The 17725-nt window shown below is 38.2% G+C and overlaps 1 pseudogene across 1 annotated transcript; it reads right to left on the minus strand.

Moving 5' to 3' along the window:
- Positions 1-425: 425 nt before the first annotated feature.
- Positions 426-7290, minus strand: LOC143854499 (putative calcium-binding protein CML13; annotated as a pseudogene). The gene is made up of 4 exons (XR_013237537.1): positions 6740-7290; positions 3847-3904; positions 3640-3742; positions 426-762 (listed from the first exon to the last, which is right to left on the minus strand). The product of XR_013237537.1 is annotated as a putative calcium-binding protein CML13 (transcript).
- Between the last annotated feature and the right edge of the window lie 10435 nt (positions 7291-17725).

Raw genomic sequence — 17725 nt, forward strand, 5'->3', positions numbered from 1 at the left:
AGTAGAGTTATTTTAGGAATTTATTCCTTTTGTTTATCTTCTTCAAGTTGAAGCTATAACTCCTACGTGAGTTTCTAGTTTTATCCTTGATCTTAAACACTTGTTGAATGCAAGTTCTATCTAGAAATCTGATTTGAAGGATCCGTTTCTATACCCATTGAAGAAGCCCCTTACCTTCTTCTATATCCGAAATTCTATCCGAACACCCAGCCTCTTGATTCCTACTATTTAGCCTTTACCAAACCCTTCTTAGCAGCCCTCTTTAATCCATCTTCAGCCTCTTATTCAACAGCCCACCATAAATCTTTTTCTCTAATTAACTTCAAAGCTTCCGCTATCCGCCCCTGCGTCACGAGCCTTATTAATTACTAGTAAAAGTGCACGTGTGACGGATGTAATTTACAGACATAAAGTTGGATGACCAATAATCAAGTAAACATTAAACAAATATTGGTCATTGGATGGTCAGTTGGCGTGGGAAGATTCAGAAGGTGGCTACATTCATAAGATGTGACCTCAACCATCCCAAAACCCTCTACATTGGGGAAGAAAACCCTATCAAAGTACAATGCAAGCAATCTTGTTCTCAGTTCATGGTCTATGATTGCTTATTCTTTCCATTCAGTAAGTCTTGGCTCAAACTTTATAGACTCGGCTGCTGCTTTTTTTTCTCAATGGTAAATGGACTTCGCTTTTAGATAGTTGGAAATGTTTTCACATCTTCAATAGAGACTTTTACGTGCCGTCAACAATCTATGTCACCTGGAAAGGCCATAATCATATTAGAGAATACTAATAAAAATAGCACTGACACCATAAGCTAATTAATCAACCAAATAATTATTAATCCATATATGTGATTCAAAGAGAAACAAATAAGCATCAATAGTATTTGTCTCGAATCACATGGTATATAGGTATCATCTTGGGACAACATAACTCATCACAAGCACTATCACTGCAACAGAAGACTGGAATTCAATGGTTTTATATGAATACTGTCCAAGATTTTTTCAGAAGATTGCTAACTTCGTAAATATCAATTGTTTGGCATCCATTCTAAGAACAATTCAAAGCATAAATATAATTTTTCGTGTATATATATATATATATATATATATATATATATATATATATATATATATATATATAATGGCACCTTTTCGTCAATATTTGTACAATGACTATAGACCACAATGTCCCTTAGCCACAAACTTTTAAGAAAGAAATTATGGTACATCAGGACTAAGGTGCTCATTAGTGATGCAGGGTAACTTGTAGGGAGAAGTTACAAGTCTAAGCCAGAAAGGCAACATGTACGTGATCCAATAGGGGCTGAAATAAGGCACTGTGAGCTGAATTCTACTATTATAATTCCGCAAACACAACTCTTTCACGATCATAGTCACACAAGACACCTTTAACTTGAGATAAACAGCCACAAGATAATATCCGGAATGGTGTTGAGTTTTAACATTTAAGCTAATTTATCCAGTAATTGAGAGAAAAATGGAGTAGTATCGCCATTAGAAAATTCCATCCAATAGTAGCTATCTTGCCATAGGGACTGTTCATGGTTCTACGCAACATTTAACTCACATTGGGATTAGATAGGCTTGTGATGGAAACCCCAAAGAATTTAGCAATTAACAATCCATGAAATGAGCTATGTTTGGTGTGAATTAGCAGGCTTTATGTCCTTGTTACAGAGACTTAACACTAATTAAAACAGAACAAAGCTTATAGGCTTCAATGGAACAGATTTCAGATTTGTTTGTGTGGAGATTTTTAGCCAATGCAATCATTCCCAAGAGACAAATTCAAATCCAAATAGGCTGAGATCAAATTCAAAAGGAGATGTCCAACTCATACAAGAAATTTAGGTCACTAAAAATTTGGTGAAGATGTTAAGTCCAAAGATGCATGCATTCACAAGCAAAGCAAAGCTCCAAATCTAAGAATTAACATCACTTTCAACATATTCAAGAAGATAGGAAAATAGTGTGGCTGCATAGGCTTATCTTCAAACACCGCATGTGCAAAACTAAGGGAGCCGAGCAATTCATTCAGCAAGAAACTCGGTTGTTGGACGGGACATTAGTTGGTATGAAAAGACCTATGTACTGTCGGTGCTCAATTTATTGGCATATAGGTCCCAGAGGATTCCATTGCAATTCTAAATTACAAAAAAGGCATCTAGTGACTTGGAAAGGAAGTAATAAAGACATGCTCAGGCACATTCAATGGAATTCCATCCAAAGCTCAAAATCCACTCACACACAGTTAGAATTTAACATTTGCACAACAATATTAAAATTAGTATTCCATAAGAGGGCCACATTTATGAGAAATTGTGCTTTAGGCTCTTAGCTTAGGACCTCTAACATAACTGACATTTTCACAAGCAGCTGATGAGGATCTAACTGAGGCTGCCTCAAAGGATTAGTTGGTGATCCAAGTTGAGGAGAAAATCTCAAACGATAGTGGACTGGACTTGCAAACTGAGACTACAATTCTGTCTTGTTTACTTGATTCAAGCAATTCTTAATTTTTTTTTTAAATTTCTATATTCTAATGAAATCAATGATTAAACCTACTTACATATCATGAAAATCATAGAACTTTCAGAAAAAACATGCAAGGAATGGAGGATGTAAAGCATTGTTGAAATCACTTAAAACCTTGCTTTAAACCAGGAGGTTAAGTGGGGAAAATGAAATTAAACTTCAAATCAAAGCTTTGAAATTCCTCCATTCCAAACAAAAATAACAAGCAAGGAAGTCTTCTTGCAAAACCCCAAGTCACCCAAACCCAAATCCATTTCATAAAAAACTAAGCTAACAAGGAGATAAAAGGGGTTTTATATGTGTTAGCCCTAACACAAGGAAAATAATATATCACAGCGAGCTCTTACAAAATTTTCTAAGAGAAGGGAAGCAAGAAATGAAGCAATGCTCCTTTGTCCACAACTGATATCTCTATACATGTTTACGCTTAAGATAGATAGATTGGTTAGTGGGCTATTTACTCATTTGTTAATGAGAAACTTCTCTAGGAATGTCTTAAAGACGAAGGTAGACAACGTCTTGCTTAGGAATTTATATCAGCCTTGGAGCTTTCCAAATGAATTATCATCCGAGCAATTTAAATTAACCGAATCATCATACCTTGATGATAAGAGAAACTATTTGTATGATATTTTTTAAGTTTACCATGACGTATTTCCATCTATTCATAATTGACTTGTGACTTCAATATCTTTCATTGTTAAATAATAAAAAGAAACTTAGACAAAAAGAGCTAAATATACTTTTTTCTCCAAGCTTCTTTATAACCAATAACAAGATAATTAAAAACGCCTTAAACAAAAAGAGCTAAATATACTTTTTCTCCAAGTTTCTTTATAACCAATAACAAGATAATTAAAAACACCATAAACAAAAACAACAAAATATTCTTTTTCTCTAAGTTTCTTTATAACCAAAACAAGTATGTCAAACTAAGAATACCAAGTGGAAACAGGGGTCCAAAGTGCCACTGGGAAAGATCATTCATATCACTCCTAAAACTTCCAATGCAAAAAGTTCTCCTAAACAGGTGGATAATAGCCAAAGAAAAGAAAGGACGGCAAAAAGCAACCTCCCTTTGCTCCTCAGACATAAACAATATTGTCAAATCTTGCAGCACCTCTAATACATCATTGCCTTTCCATTACAGCCACAATCATACACTTTGAAGATGACTGAATGACATACATAATTAGAATGGTTAGTATTAACACGAACAGGATACAACAATATATAAATACCATATTCGTGATCAAAATACTACAACAAGCAAACACACCTGTCCATTAGCTCCTCAAACAAAGAATTACCGGGCAGCTGCGTAGTGTCGAATGCACCTGTATCAGAGAGAAACGCTTAAAAAATCATTAATAAAAATAAAGAATTTTTTACATACCCAAATAAACCTGTTTTCCGGAAACCGTGCAAGAACAGTGATTGGAGGTGCGCAGTAGAACCTTTCACCGATTGATTGGCAGTAGGCGAAAGCAAGGAGTGAAAGGCTTTGTTGGGCAACAAAGAAAAGAAAAAGCACGAAAAAAGTATCAGTCCCTATTTGAAAGATGATTTATACAGACACACTATTTAAATTCTAGTATTTTTCAAAAATACAGTGGCGCCAACACTTTATTTCAATAGGTTGTACACCATAGATCATCTCCATTGGATAATCCTAACCCTCCAATGTATAGAGGTTTCCATAATGTGCAGTCCCATTACGCTATTAGATCATATAAACCAGTCGACATTCCTAAGCTTCAATAGCTAATCAACCCATTAGACCAAATAAACCAAGCCAACCTTGCTTCAACTCAAAATCCATAACCCAATAACCCAATAGATCAATTAGGTATGTTCTCCACAGGGTAGCAAGAATGAATTTATTTTATCCTAGAAAAGACTCGCTATCATGTGTTCGAGCCGAACAAAATTAGTGAACAATAGACTTCTCATTTTGTTGATTGAAAGAGGATAAGCGCTATCCATTGAGTAAAAGGAAGGGAGGGTTTGCTGCAGTGATTCGGGCAGTTAGTAAAATAATTTTAGGACAAATTTGTGCAGGTAGACCCAATTTTGGTCAAATTGAGGTCAACCCTAGCCCAACTTAATGTAGCATTAACTCAATCCTAAATCGACCAAATTTTCATTTTGTCATCTAACTTTGTACAACCCACTTGCCTTAGGTTTTTTGAAAATCATAAATGACTCCAAAATTAATTTTTTACTCCCCTCTGTCAAATTCCCCCATTAGACAAAATAAACCAAGCCAACCTTGCTCAAATTGAAAACTCACAAATCAATAAATCAAGTTGGGGTTGTTCTCCACAGCGATAGAACAAAAAACAAAAACCAATCCAACCTTCAAAAATTCAAAACTCATTATACCAATAGATCAAATAAACCAGTCCAACATTCCTAAGCTTCAGAGCTAATCACCCAATAAGACAAAATAAACCAAGCCAAACTTGCTTAATCACAAAACTCGTATCTCAATCGATAAAATTGGGTCTGTTCTCCACACAGTAGCAAGCATGAATTTACTTTATCTTTGAAATACTCGCTATCCTTATGTTCTTGGATAAAATATTAGCAGAGCAAAATTAGTGAACGATAGACAATTATCAGGAAAAAATTGTGCCAGAAGGATATCCAATTAAAGGAACAATTTGCGAAAGGATTTACATAACAGCCCAATAAAAGAAGAGACAACATTCATACCAGCTTCTGAGAGCAGAAACTATTCAAAATTATAAATTTATTAAAACTCACTTTGATTGTAAGAAACAGTAGTAAAAAAAATAAATAAAAAGAATCGAGACAACAAGAGAGAAGGAATAAGGAAAAAATTATATAAGAAGCCCAACCTGCTCTGAGTTAGGAGGAGTTGATGGAGACTCTACCATCCATCTCCACAACTACCCCATATCAGTGAAGCTTTGTTGCCAAAACATAAATAAAAATATCAATGTCATGAGATAATATGAAAACAACATAATGAAGTAACATTTACCACAAGATCTCCAATCAATTCTGACATGATTAGAAAAAAAGGAATGCATTTGCATTTAAAGAAGAGGAAAAACTATCAAATTTCTTCCCATGATGTCATTGAATTTGTAAAACTGAGTAACTGACCAAAATAACCATGCATTCCCAAATGAGATGTATGTCTCTGATTTCAGGAAAAAAGGGATTTTTCATTCCTTACATTTTTGTTCAGAAAAAACCCTAAATCTGAGCGGTAGGAAATAGAGACATTGTCTATGCTAAAATGCTATAGGAAAGGGGCAAGTGTAATTAGCATCAAAGAGAAGAGATCAAGATGGAACCCATTCACAAGAAGGAAAAAGCAAAAGGAGGAGAGTCAAAATAGAATAAGGAATTTGAAGAAAACGAAAAAGGCCTCTTGTTCGCTGCTGTTGCTGCAATGTGACGGGCATTTTTGCATGACAACAATACCTGAGGATGAAATCACACCGATCATCAACAGCTTCTGAGTAGAAACTATAATTGTCATATCGGAGGAAGCAACCGTCAAGAAAAAATGCGAGCTGAATTTGAAGGGAGACAGGTGGGAGCTGTCAAATCCAATCCCAACATGCAAAAATAAACAGAAAAGTAAAAATAAACACAAGCCACAAAGGAAAATAAATTCAAATGAAATTTGAAGAAATTATGGGTGAGATCTCCCAAATTGTTAATCCTAGGTTAATTTGCTTTAACCAGTCCACTAATCCTACCCTAGATAATTAAATTAACATAATTAGGAGGGGGAAGGCCTTGGGATTAACGGTTGATTAATGCTAATTCCCAATACCGACATTTTACATGGTTCTGCCAAGATGCATACCTCCACTGGCAAGAACACAAACTTAACTATATTTGAATCGTAAAAATTATCTGAAAAAAGTTTGGAAAAGAAAAATATTTCTAAAATTACCTACTCTATTTACACATGAAAAAAAGATAACTTGAACCAATCCCATTCATTTTTTACTTAAAGGGAGCTTCAATTTAAGATGAAATCCTCTAAATTAATCACAACCATATTATTTCTATCTCAATTGTAAAAAAAAAAAAAAAAAAAACACGTCAGAAATGTTTTTCTTGCAATCCAAACAGGGCCTGTGTGAAAAAAAATTTACAAGAACTACAAAGGGATTAAAACAAACGTTGGTTCGAGATTGGGCGAAACAGATCGAGGAGGCAATCAGTTTGAGAGAGATCATAACGGATCCTACCATCGGATCCAATGTCGACCTCTCGGATCCACTCATCGAACTCTGCGGCCTCAAGCTTTTCTCCAATGCTCGTGGCGGAGATCGGATACGGACACGTAGCCAGAAGATTCCTTGTCGAGGACTTTGAACGCGTCACGGAGTTGGCGATCGAAGGGCTCGATTTTCATGTGTTTTTTCATGAGGTCTAGGCATCACGGTAGGGTTTCCACCCAGAGATCTCATCAGGATTCCGAGCTCCGACGGTGCGATCCGACCGTCGGAGTCGGTGTCGAATAAGGTGAAGGCTTCCTTCATTGATGCCATCTGATCGTCCGTTAGATCCTTTCCCATTGATGCTCTCTCTCTCTCTCTCTCTCTCTCTCTCTCTCTATAGCCTTTTGGGGTGTGTTTTATTTATTTCCCGCCTTTCAAATGGATAAGAGAGGGCTTAGGTTGTTAAGACTCAGGATTTTCCACACAGAGAGAGAGAGAGAGATTTATTTTCCAAATAGGGTTTTCAAACAATGGGTGGCTAAAATTAAAGGACACGTACTGAGGTAAAAGGAGGAGAGGGAACACGTATACGACATATGCTCTGTTTCGGGTGACAGATGGCGGGCATTTTTTCATGACGAGAATACCCCTCAGAGATGGGACATAATGGAAAGATTTAAGAACACAAGGACAAGGAATTAAGTGGAAGGAAGGGGCTCTATCGTTGGTAAAAACGTCAAAAATAGATAAAGATATATTTTTTCTTTCAGACGTAAGAGGAGAGAGACGACATCTGGCGGGAAAAAGTAAACAAGTAAGATGACAAAAATGCCCTGGAGAAATGGGACGCAGTAGAAAATATACAAATGGAAGGGCAAGGAATTTTCGTGAAAGTTGGTTGACGAACTTTCGAAGGATTACGCTTTTAGAATAGGAAGGATTACATAGTAAGGCCACGTATAAACATTCCATCGATTTTGTGTTTGAGTGTTGGTAAACATTCTACCATGGGTAGATGACACCTTCACCTCCTTGTACTCCTCATTTTCTACCAACGATATCATTTCACCCCCGTACAATTTATTCAAACATTATTCGTCACCCATGCGACAAGGTGTCATTTGTCTTTCATATCGGACTCGCTCTTTGTAGTTTAAACAGTATGTTTGACAATTATTGTGGTATAACTTTATTTTTAGAAAAATACAAGCAAATGGAGGTTGAAATGCAATCATTTGTTGGAAAAGACAAACAAAAAAAAGGTGAAAATGCTAAAAAAAGATTGGAAATATCATATATGCCATTTAACACTGTTAAGGCCATGTTTGGAAAGCAAATCCCTGGAAAACAACTTATTTTTTTCCTGACAAGACCTTGATAAGACAGAATTCCGGTGTTTACTTGCTTTCCAAGAAAAATAGAATTACACATGTAGAATATTTGCAAAGAAAACAAAAAATGACATGGAAAAGCCCATTTTCCCGCCCTTTAGGGATTTCATTTCCGACCAAAAATACACGGATTTCGTTTCCCTGGAAAACTAGTGCGAAAAGAAGGGCAAGCAGTTTCCCTGGAAACCTTTTCCAGTGCAGGTGAACAGTCTAGGGAAACTTTTTCCTGCACAGATTCTCTGGATTTCTTTTCCTAATGCCACGTCAGATTCCCGGGAAACATTTTCTTTTCCTTTCCCGGAAAAACAAGTGAACAGAGCCTGAAATAATCATGGGCTGGGCCCAAGTGTATGACTGGGAGACTTGAGTTAATGGGAGGGGAGAGGCCGAGAGGGAGGATCACCGGTCCCAAAAAATAGTGAAAAAATAAGGCTACTGATGTTGGCACAACAATGTTTTAATAATTGCACAACTCAACTTGTTTTTTTATTATCTAAACAGCTCTCAAAGGTCATGACAGTTCCCAAAAATGAAAAAGACAAGCTGAGTTTGTGTAATTATTAAAACATGGTAATGCCAATATTAGCAGCCAAAAATAATTTTGTTTTCCTGGTTTTTAGGAGCTTCTCTTGCTTCTCTCAATCTCACCGGCCCTCTCAAGTTTCTTCCTCTCACAACTGGCACCACAAATATTCCATGGAATGTTGTTTTCAAGATTGCCAAACAGTCGTAAACATCCCGGAAATGCAATATTTGCCCCCCTTTTCTTCACCGGGTCGTCCCCCCTACAGCATTTTTAGGACTGGAGGAGTTGTCCCGGTGAACAAAAAGGGGGAGAATATACATCTGCTCCTTTTCATCTGTTGTACTAAGATCACATTGTTAAGCATGGGCTCATTACTACGTGTATGGTGATGAAGAAGACGTCTTAAACACACATTTGACCAGTTAATTTTTGCACTCCTCAATCTTGCGAATGAGATGTGTGCATTATATCATGGCCGTTTTATCTTTAAATACCTTTAAAATGTTTTCCTCAACTAAAAAAAGGGAAACATTATCAGCACTACTGTATTTTGATGATGGCACTTCTCACTTTATTAAAAGAACGGTATAGCCTGCACCATAGGATGATCCAAACCGTCCACTAGATGGGCCACAGCCTAAATAGGTTGTGCCCTAAAAATTATTTCCATAGGTTGATCCTAGACCTCCGATCTATAGAGGGTTAGGATCAACCTTCTAACATTCAGATCGGAGGGTTAGGATCAACCTATGGAAATGATTGTTTGAGCACAGCCTATTTAGGTTGTGGCCCATCTAGTGGATGGTTTGGATCATCCTATGGTGAGGGCCATACCGTATTTTTAATAAAGTGAGGAGGAGTGTGATCATCAAACTACAATAAGTGCTGATAACATTTCCCTAAAAAAAATGTAAAATTTTTAGGCAGAGTATTAAATGTGTTTTTTCCAAAAAAAAAAAAAAAAAAAAGGTTTTTTAAAGGGGAGTTTTGCTACGTATGCGCTGCAGAATTTTGACGCGCCATCCATATATAAATTAAAGTAAAAGTAAGCAGCATATAAACAATCTCTAGAACCATCGAATTCTCCATCTTTTCAAGTTTGTAATATTCCGAACAATAATTAATTATACATTGGAATCTTTTTCTTGCTTTGCCTGTTGTTTTCCCTTTTGTTCCTTGTGTTTATGATTCTAGTAAGACAATTTTCATGTTGTCACAACTTATTTAATTAGACTAAGAGGAATGATAGATGGAAGGTCCCTCTTTATGCAATGGCCAATGATGGGACTTTGAATAGATCCACGCCATTAAGTGCAACCGAATTCAGTTTCTCGGCCTACTTTAAAAATGACGTGGATCTATTAAGGGCCCTTCTCCGGCCCTTGCTTAAAGAGGCCCTTGCATCTATCATTCCTCAAAGAGTAGCTCGTCTTAGTCTAAGGGGGAAGATATTTGCGTGCACTTCTCGCTTTGTTTCACTTTCTCATTGGCTGGGACGGTCCAAAGTATAAAGTAAAGGGAGGAGTGTCATTATCAAAACAAGGAGGTGTGAATATCATCTAGCCTGGTCAAATAATAAAGACAAGTGTACTTTTCTTGGCCTTCCTTAATCCAATTTTATAATTTTCTCGTTAAGTTATCCTAGCATTCGGGGATATGGCTCAAGAGGGGACAAGTTCTAATTTCTAGTCAATTTAGAGGTGGGAATGGTTGCAATGGTTATGGCTAGGACTATCAATTGGGATGGGCAAGCTCGAAGCACGCTCGTTCGGCCCGCTAAAAGTCCGCCCATAATTAAAATGAGAACAAGCCAAACCAAGCTTGGTCAAAAGTTGAAGCCCGAACTCTAATTTGGGCTGAGCATGATCAAGGGTCGCCCAGCTCGTTATAGGCCCGGGCCCGATAATATATTTACTATATAATTTTTCAAAATTTTTATGCCCTTAAAAATCAGTAGATATTAATTAAATAAGTTACTTAAACATTAATATCCTATAGGCTATAGTTCGACGTTAAATAGATTTTTTTCTTTCTTTATGTTGCCCCTCTTCAGCCCACTCCATATGAACGGTTTGGATCATCATATCCTATAGGCTATAGTTCGACCTCAGATTAATTAAATGAATAAGATAAAATCTAGCAAAAAATCAATCGGTGTGACTTTTCTCACATGCCAAAACTAACAAGTTTAATGGCTTTCTATGAAATTGGCTTTTCTATGCTTGGCTTAGTCTTTTCTCGTGCAAAAAATAAGAGATGATGGGTAAGCTCGAAGCCCGTTGTGGAGTTTGGGCTGAGTTTGGGCAAGCAAATTTTCTATTTTAGTCAGGCCCAAACTCGGCCCGAAGCCCGTTGTATAGACATGAGCTGAGCTTGAGCACCTCAGGCCCACCCAAGCTCGGCCCGATTGACCGTCCTAGTTATGGCGATTTTCTTGATATATATATATGGGATTTGCTAGGGACCATTGCGGAGGCATTTCGCTTACGGGCTGTTGCATGAGAGTGCAGCCACGTAGGATGAATTAAATGAATAAGACAAAATTGAAAAGTAAACCTCTGTGGCTGCTCTCTCATACAACAGCTTGTCCGCGAAATGCCTTCTTCAATGGTTGCTAGCAAATCCCTATATTGCCATATAGTTAGGGGTGCAGCTCGGATCAGGTTGGATCGGGTTGAGGCCAACCCGACCCCCGACCCAACCAATCATTTGCTCAATCCGAACCCGACCCGAGTTCAACCCAACCTGAGATTTTAAGCTTAAAAACTAAAAGAAATTATTAAAAATGTCGGTTGACTCAGGTCGGGTTGCCCAAGCCCTCAACCCGAACCCGATTTTTTTCCGGGTTGAACCGTTGGGTTTGGGTTGAGCCCGCCCAAGTTGCACCCCTACATATAGTATTGAGCATTCTAAAGAATAGTCGACGACTACTTATAGTTTAAGGTTGAGAAGGGAAATAACATGAGCGCGGCCATATTTTGATATTTTTGCAGAAGATTCTTGTCTTTTAGTATTTAGAGGGCCGTCAAAAGGTTATTACAATTCCCAAAAAGCCCTGAAAAGCCAATTAAAAAAGAAAAGACAAGCTACGACCGCGGAAATATCAAAACATGATAGTAATGAACTAATGATATACTTTCATATGGTTTTGTAAAAAGCGTGAAATTACACGAAGAAGCGCAGTGTCTCATCATGCCATCTTTGATATTTGATCCAACAACATCTCACTTTTTGAGGAGCTACCGTTGGATCAAACATCAAGGGTGCTACTTCTATCATACCACCTTTACGTGTTTACACGGCCTTTATCATATAATTTAGTGTAAATAGCATATGCTTAGTTTTGTAGAATTTTGCACGGCAGACCAAAAAAGGACAACAATGTGTGTAAAAGGACAGAAATAATCCTCGTTTTTAAATTAAATTATAATTTCCCATTTATTAAATGTATTAGCCTTACCCTTGTTTCTGCAACATTTGGGGCTCTCTTAATTTATGCTCCATAAATTTAAGGAAATGATATCATGGCAACGTTGTTTTAATAATCGGACAGACCCACATTGTCTTTTCTTCTTTTTTTGAACTTTTGAGAGCTTCTTGGGAACTGTAATCATGGTTTAAAATTTCGGTTTAGGTAACCGTTTTGGACCCCACCGAAAACTGAAATTTCGGTCAGAAATTTGGTAATTTGGTTCCAAATTCCGGACCCAAATTTCAAAATTTCGGCCGAAATTTTGTAACACTTTAAAAAAAAATAAAAAATAATGCCATTAAATCGAAATTTCGGTCCAAAATTTGGTAAATGGCGAAAAAATGAATTTCGGTCGAAATTTCCAAAATTTAAAACCATGACTGTAATAACCTTTTGACAGTTATTTAAATACAAAAAAACAAGAGGTGTTAGTGAAAATATCAAAATATAGTTGTGCTGAATCTATATATCCTATTGCTAAAAGCAAAACAAAGGTAAACATTCTTCAGTTCTATGTTGGTAACTTGTACTCTCTTATTTTTAATACTCAGTACAAAAATCTAGTGATATAAGACATAAGAGAAATTGCCAACTTAAACTTGGATTTTTTTTATATTTTCCTGAATTTTAGGAGCTTTTCATGCTCCCCTTATTCCCACCCTTCAACTTTATCCCTCTCCCCCGTATGTCTTACAACTGGCCCCACAAATATTCCATGGAATGCTTTTCAAGTTGCCAAATGCCAAACATGGCCCTAGTTTTCAGTTATTGAGGACAACAATTTACAAGGTCCTAAATCCTTATCTTCTATATGAAGACCACATTAATTGCTTGCAGTGATGGTAGAATTTTTCTTGGCCCATCTAATTCATGAGGCCTTGTTTGGATTACAAGAAAATCTAATGGAAGTTTTTTCTTAGGCTCTGTTCACTTGTGTTGTTTTTCTTGGAAAACAGCCTTTTTTTTTCCCTGACAAGACAGAATTTGCCGTTTTTCTCTGGATTCCTTTTCCTTCTGCCATGTCACCTGGAAAGGAAAGGAAAACGAAATCCTTTCCTTTCCTTTCCGGGGAAAAGAAGTGAACAGAGCCTTAGGAAAGTTTTTTCTTTCTACAATTTAGAGGGAAATTATATGATTATGGTTGATTTGGGGGGATAGGGGTTGGTTCAAGTCATCCTTCTTTTTTTTTTGTGTATTAAAAAGTATGATTTATTTTTTTCTTTCTTAACTTTTTCAGAAAATTCCTGCAATCCTAATCGGGCCTTATTGCTTCCGCATCATTGTAAGATGAGGCCAAATGCTTTGAAAGTATCTTTATTCATATTCTTATGCCCTATTTGTTTTTTATTTTAAGAACAAATTGGCGCTCACAATTGTTTGTCATAATCTGAAATGAATTCAAATTTATGTTTAATTTTGAGTCCAATAATCAATTTTAGACTCATAGTCGATTCTCAAAATCCTAAACAAACAGGGACTCAGGCTCTCTTCGTTTTGGATTTTGAGAATTGATTGATTTCAAAATTGATTATTAGACTCAAAATTAATAAGGCCCAGTTTGTTTAGGCCCTGTCTATTCGATTAAGATTATGACAACCAATTATGAATCCAAAACCAATTATTGTACAAGATTAATCTCATAGAAACCACAACAAAAAGGAGCCTACAACTACAAGAAAAAAAAGTCATGACGTGGAAAGATCCACTGACACGTGTACGGCAGATCCTACTGCCACCTATGCGCAGAGTTATTGTCGTTTTTGTTATAAAAAATACGAGATGATCTCTCTCGTCGAATTATATGATTCTCTCCCAAGCTGTAAAATTTTACCCGTGACAAATCCACTGTATCCTTTCAAAAAAGATTTCTTACTTTCAAAATGCACAAAACCGCATGAATAGAACGAGATCCAAGATCTCTGAATTTCTAGTTTCATCAGAAACTAAAAGAGATAAAATATGGGAAATGACATCAGCACAACATGGTTGTGAACAAGGTTTTAAATTTCGGTTTCCGGGTAATTTCGGTCCTCACCCAAACTGAAATTTTAGCCGAAATTCGGTAGAAGCGATTGAAATGTGGTTTTCTTCGGCCGAAATTACCTGAAATTTTTTAAAGGAATAACAAATTAATATTTTATTATTTTATCAGGAGCTTAGCCAAAATTTCGACCGAAATTTGGTACATTTTGGTTTCGAAAATCGGAACGTTTCGGTTTCGGTCCTCACCTCACTGAAATCCGAAATTTAAAACCTTGGTTGTGAAATGGTTATTACAGTTCCCAAAAAGCTCTCAAAAGTAGGGGTGCAACTCGGATTGGACTCAGTCCGACCCGGGAACCATGTACTCAACTCGACTCGAGTGCCAACATGATGAGGTTCAACCCGACCAGACCCGAGGAACCCACTTTTCCAACCCGACCCGATTCAAGTTTTTGAGCTTAATAAAATAAAAAGTAATAAAAAATGTCAGGTTTCACTTAGGTCGGGTTGCCCAAGCCCTCAACCCGAACTCAACCCTAACCCGACCGGACATTTTTTGGGGTTGAACCGGACCCGAGTTGCACCCTAGTCAAAAGGCTATCTGTGCAAGGCTGATAATAAATTCGCGCCCATGTTAAAAAGCGTTAAAGTCTGCCACATTCTATAGGGTGCGAATTATCCTATAGGGGGTGCGAATTTGTCATGAACCCTGTGCAATTATTAAAACATATAGTTCTTATAATCATAAAGGGCAGTGAAATCTCTCTCCCCCTCCCCCCCCCCCCCTCTTGTAGGCTATTTTACCCCCACCTGACGCTGGATAATGTTTTCCCACCATTTGACCGGTCTGTCTCTGTCTCTCTCTCTCTCTTCACACACAATCCGACCAGACCCGAGGAACCCACTTTTCCAACCCGACCCAATCCAAGTTTTTGAGCTTAATAAAATAAAAAGTAATAAAAAATGTCGGGTTTCACTTAGGTCGGGTTACCCAAGCCCTCAACCCGAACCCGACCCGAACTCAACCCTAACCCGACCGGACATTTTTTGGGGTTGAACCGGACCGAGTTGCACCCTAGTCAAAAGGCTAACTGTGCAAGGCTGATGATAAATTCGCACTAGGATAATTCGCGCCCACGTAACGTTAAAAAGCGTTAAAGTCTGCCACATTCTCTAGGGTGCGAATTATCCTATAGGGGGTGCGAATTTATCATGAACCCTGTGCAATTATTAAAACGTGTAGTTCTTATAATCATAAAGGGTGGTGAAATTCCACCCCCAACCCGTTGTAGGCTATTTTCCCCTGACCTGACGCTGGATAATGTTTTTCCACCATTTGACCGGTCTCTCTCTCTCTCTCTCTCTCTCTCTCTCTCTCTCTCCACACACAACACAACAGGAACAGTTGGTGGGCCCAACACAAACCGTTGGTGGAATGGTGGGCCCATCTATGAACAACGTGGGCCCCGCCCGTACCACACCATAGGATAATCCAAACCGTCCATTTGATGGGCCATAAACGTAAATAGGTTGCGTTCCAAAATATTATTTCCATAGGCTGATCCTAGCCCTCCGATCTAAATAGAAACTACATCTTATGCAAGCTCTATAGATTGTAGGGTTGTGATCATCCTACGGAAATGATTTTTGGGGCACAACCTATTTACATTGTGGCCCATCAAATGGACGGCTAGGATCATCCTACGTTCTGGACGGTACACTTCATTTTTAAAAATATGGGTGGGGCCTAAATTGGTACGAACCACACCATAGGATGATCCAAACCATGGACGGCTTGGATCATCCTGTGTTGTGGACAGTACGCTTCAATTTGAAAAATATCGGTGGGGCCTACGATTGCGCCTTAATGTTAGTGTACGACCAACTCCATAGGATTATCCAAACCATGGATGGCTTGGATCATCCTATGTTGTGGACGGGCCTTAATGTTACTTTACGACCACAGGATGATCCGAACCATTCATTTGATGGGCCAATCCTTTTGGGGGCACAACACATTTATGTTATGGCCCATCAAATGGACGGCTCGGATCATCCTATGGTCTGGACGGTACATTTCATTTTCAAAAATATGGGTGGGGCCTAAATTGGGCCTTAATGTTACTGTACGAACCACACCATAGGATGGTCCAAACCATGGATGGCTTGGATCATCCTATGTTGTGGACGGTACGCTTCAATTTGAAAAAAATATCGGTGGGGCCTATGATTGGGCCTTAATGTTACTGTACGACCAACTCCGTAGGATTATCCAAACCATGGACGACTTGGATTGTCCTATGTTGTGGACGGGCCTTAATGTTTCTTTACAACCAACTCCATAGAATGATCCAAACCATTCATATGATGGGCCACAATGTAAATAGGTTGTGCCCCAAAAATCATTTCCATAGGATGATCACAACCCTACAATCTATAGAGCTTGCATAAGATGTACTTTCTATTTAGATCGGAGGGCTAGGATCAGCCTATGGAAATAATATTTTGGGACGCAACCTATTTACGTTTATGGCCCATCAAATGGACGGTTTGGATTATCCTATGGTGTGGTACGGGCGGGGCCTATGTTGTTCATAGATGGGCCCACCATTCCACCAAAGGTTTGTGTTGGGCCCACCAACTGTTCCTGTTGTGTTGTGTGTGGAGAGAGAGAGAGAGAGAGAGAGAGAGAGGTTAAATCCTAACGTTTAACGTTAGCCAGCCCTCAAGGACAGGGGTGGGAAATAGCCTGGGGGGGGTGGGGCTGGGAAATATCAGTAGGGCTGCAACTCGGGTCGGGCGGGTCGGGTTTTGGAGAACCCAACCCTACCCGAGAAATATCTCGGGTCGGGTCGGGTTTTTTTTCGGAAAACCCACGATTCCCAAACCCGGCCCTACCAATGATAAATCTCGGGTCGGGTCGGGTTGGTTCGGGTTTTTTCACGTTGATGCAATTTTTTAAGGAAAATTCTTGTTTGGTAAGGCAACTCAACTCATAGAAGCAGAAATTACACTCACATTACACTTGAATCAAACAATGATGTAATTACACTCACATTAAACTTGAATCAGACAATGCTGTAATCAAACAATGTTGTAATTACAATCAAACAATGCTGAATCAAATACTTGAATCAAATCAACTCATAGAAGCAGAAATTACACTCACACCCAATAACAGTGGGTGCGTGGGTTTTCACTTTTAACTTTTAACTAACAATAGAAAAAAATGTACATACTATAACTTATGTAACTCGGGTCGGGTCGGGTCGGGCCCCTTCAAACCCGGCTCGATCCGAGATTCATGCGGGCTTTTGAATGCTCAACCCGGCTCGACTTGAAACCCATGAAACCTGAACCCAACCCAGGCCATTTTCGGGTCGGGTCGATGCGGGCCGGGTAAAACCCGGCTCGAGTTGCAGCCCTAAATATCAGCACCCTTTCATAAATTATCAATCAGATATTTTCATCCCATAAACAAATATTTTTACCAAACTAAACCTCGTGATTAGTGATTTAAATACGTTCCATTAATCAAAATACAAGAAAACAAAACTAACGGCAGGCAGACG

The sequence above is a fragment of the Tasmannia lanceolata genome, unplaced genomic scaffold, assembly GCF_043159265.1.
Source record: "Tasmannia lanceolata isolate RefF3 unplaced genomic scaffold, GAP_Taslan_0.1 ptg000020l, whole genome shotgun sequence".
NCBI lineage: Eukaryota > Viridiplantae > Streptophyta > Magnoliopsida > Canellales > Winteraceae > Tasmannia > Tasmannia lanceolata.